The sequence below is a fragment of the Eptesicus fuscus genome, chromosome 16 (genome assembly GCF_027574615.1).
Source record: "Eptesicus fuscus isolate TK198812 chromosome 16, DD_ASM_mEF_20220401, whole genome shotgun sequence".
Taxonomy (NCBI): Eukaryota; Metazoa; Chordata; class Mammalia; order Chiroptera; family Vespertilionidae; genus Eptesicus; species Eptesicus fuscus.
The window spans coordinates 52,465,882-52,468,986 of record NC_072488.1 but is presented as its reverse complement, the minus strand read 5'-3'; the positions used below and the strand labels follow the sequence as shown (position 1 = coordinate 52,468,986).

The 3,105-nt window shown below is 41.4% G+C and overlaps 1 non-coding gene across 1 annotated transcript; it reads left to right on the top strand.

Moving 5' to 3' along the window:
* Positions 1 to 234: 234 nt before the first annotated feature.
* Positions 235 to 437, top strand: LOC129151958 (small nucleolar RNA SNORA74). The gene has a single exon (XR_008558665.1). It is a non-coding gene; the product is annotated as a small nucleolar RNA SNORA74 (small nucleolar RNA).
* Positions 438 to 3,105: the final 2,668 nt, after the last annotated feature.

Below are 3,105 nucleotides of genomic sequence, written 5' to 3'. Positions count from 1 at the left end.
TTCATACCCTTTTAAAAGAGACCCCATGCTAGACTTATCAGGGGATCACTTTATATGTTATATAAATGTCTAACCACTATTTTGTACACTTGAAACTAATATTGAATGTCAGATCTAATTGAAAAAAATTAAATTACTAACACAATTTTTAATGAAAATAAAAATACAAATCAGAGTGATCTTTAAAAAATATAAATCAGATCATTTCACTCTGTGCCTAAAAGCCTTCAGCACTCCAGCAGTGGTCAGCTCTCCAGGCAGCATCATGCCTGTGATGGTGTTGCACTGCTGGGAGAGGAATGCCCTGTCTTTTTCCTCTAGTTGCTCTCTTCACTGCTCTGGTGACATGTGGCACTGGTGCAAGGCAGAACTGTGCTTCCAAGAGAGCAAGCTAAGCATCACTTTGGTTGCTTTGTTCTTGTGAAGGAGCAGACGCAGAAAAAAAACATTTAAAAAATCGTAATGGTTCTAACAGAATTTCAGCCCACCCACGGGACCTTCATCTGCCGTTCCCTGCACCCCAGCCAGCCTGGCTCACCCAGCCTTGAGGAAAGAAGGCAGGGATGGTGCTGCGCAGGCTGCCAGTGACCATGCATCTGGTCAGACATCTGAAGAGAACTGCAGTTATCTTAGGATGGAAATGGAGGATCACATCGGCTAGGAACAGGCACGCAAGAGGGGACTAAACTGTGTGGGAAATAGTGACTGGATCAGAGCTCCATGACCCCACCATGCTCTCACTTTCCAGCTGCATCCCATGGGACCATGGATAGTCCACAACAGGAAGTAGCTCTATGTCTCTGACAACCCACAGACCCTCTGCAAAGCCCTTGAGCTCACATGCTGATGTCAGACTATGCATCCCCGACAATCTAAGTCCTGCCATGTGGACTGTTTGGACCTTTTAATTCTATTCTTACAAGAAAGCAGGTCTGAGTCTTCTGTACCCAGCTCAAAGGGGTGTGAGGACCCAGTAGGTGGCAGCTGGACCTGTTATGCCATGGGACATTTGCTGATTGGCCTCAGTCCCTGCACAGTCACCAAGTTTAAACCTGTATCAATCTGGTGACCACCACTTGCCCCTACCTGGGACTCACTGAGAAACTACCTCATGCAACTTGAGTACCTCCAGAGGCTCTTTGAGTGACTGAGACGAACAGGTACCCACATGTGGAAGTAGGCAGAGGCAGAACTCAGGGGTACCTTGGGACTTTTGCTGATCTTCCCCCAGCCAAGTGCAAGTAAAGGCAGCCTTGGTGCACTGCTTGGATCTTCCAGCAGAGGCAGCCACCAACTGTGAATTGTTTGCAGCTCCAAATAGAATGCCCAAGGCCAGTCACAGGAAGCATCTGACATTGGCCAGCACCAGAGTCCCCTCTCAATTGCATCCAGGACCAACCCACACAGTGGCCAACTGCAGATGACATCAGAGCATGATCCAATTAGCTTCACAAGTGGCATATCCAAAGGGAGATCTTAGAGGACAGCAGAACCTGCTGAGGCGAATTCTGCTCCATGTGGTCAGCACCTGTGCATCAGCTCATACAATGTGGTCGGGGTTGATCCTCATAGTCAGCCACCCGGAAAGTCAACCCCATACAGAAATAGGACAATAGCAATATAGACTCAACTACAACAGAAGGGCCCACAAAACACACACAAGGAACATTCTTGGAACACTCAGCTCTGGAAAAAAGAAGACTGTGCCACTAAGACGCCTACTACATGAGGCCACACTACCAAGATTGGGTGTCTACAAGTCTAATACATAGAAACATATACACAGAGACAGCCAAAATGGGTAGACAAAGAAAAATGCCCTGCAATAAAGTACAGGAGACACAGAAAAAAACAAAACAAAAAAAAAACAAAACAAAACAAAACAAAAAAAGCAAAAACAAAAAACCTCAATGAAGTAGAGGCAAGTAACCTACCAGATACATAATTAAAACAACAAAATCTTAAAATCTTGTAAGGATCCTAAAGGAACTTAGGGAAATAGTGGATGAAATCAATAAGAACTTCAATAAAGAGATAGTAAGCATGTAAAAGAACATATAAACAATAAAAAAGTTAGAAATAAAGGATACAATGTCTGAAATGAATAGTACATTATAGAAAAAATATGCAATTGAATGAAGCAGAAGATTGAAAGACAAGGAAGCAGAAGACAAACAGAGCAGCAAAAAAAACCCCTCACATACACACACACAAAAACACACGATTAAAAATGACTTTAAGGGATCATTGGGAAAAAATGAATCCTAACAACATGAATTGTATCAAATGAGTAAAAGAAGGAGAAAAGAACGAGCAATGGATTGAGAGCCTATTTAGAGAAATAATGACTTAAACTTCCCTAACCTAGTGAAGGAAAAAGACAAGTCCAGGAGTCACAGAGCATCCCACGCAAGATGAACCCAAACACATCATAATTAAAATTGCAAAGATTAAAAACAAAGAGAAAAAGCAGTAAGAGAAAGGTAGTTAGTTACCTACAAGGGAGCTCCCATAAGACTACCAGCAGATTTCTCAACAAATATTTCAGGCCAGAGGGATTGGCAAAAAATATTCAGTGTGATGTAAAGCAAGGAACTAAAACCAAGACACTACCCAGCAAGGCTTTTATTTAAAATTGACAGAGAAATAAAGAACTTCCCAGATAACCAAAAGCTAAAAAAGTTCATTACCACCAAACTAGTATTAAAGAACTGTTAAAGGGTCAAGAAGAAGGAAAAAGAGGACTGTAGAAAAAGAATAGAATGCAAAAATATACATACCTATCAATAATCATTTTAAGTGTGAATGCTCCAATCAAAAAATATGGTAGCTGAATGGAGAGGAAAATAAGACCTACCTCAGAATGAGGTATACAGACTAAAAGTAAATGGATAGAAAAATATATGTCATGCAAATGAGAACGAAAGAAAAAGCTGGGGTAGCAATACCAATATGTAACAAAATAGACTTAAGTGACAAAGAAGAACCCTACATAATGATAAAGGGAGCAATCCAACAAGGGGTCATAGCCCCAGTAAACATTTACGTAGCTGACATAGGAGCACCTGAATATATAAAGCAAATCTTGATGGACATATAGGGGAT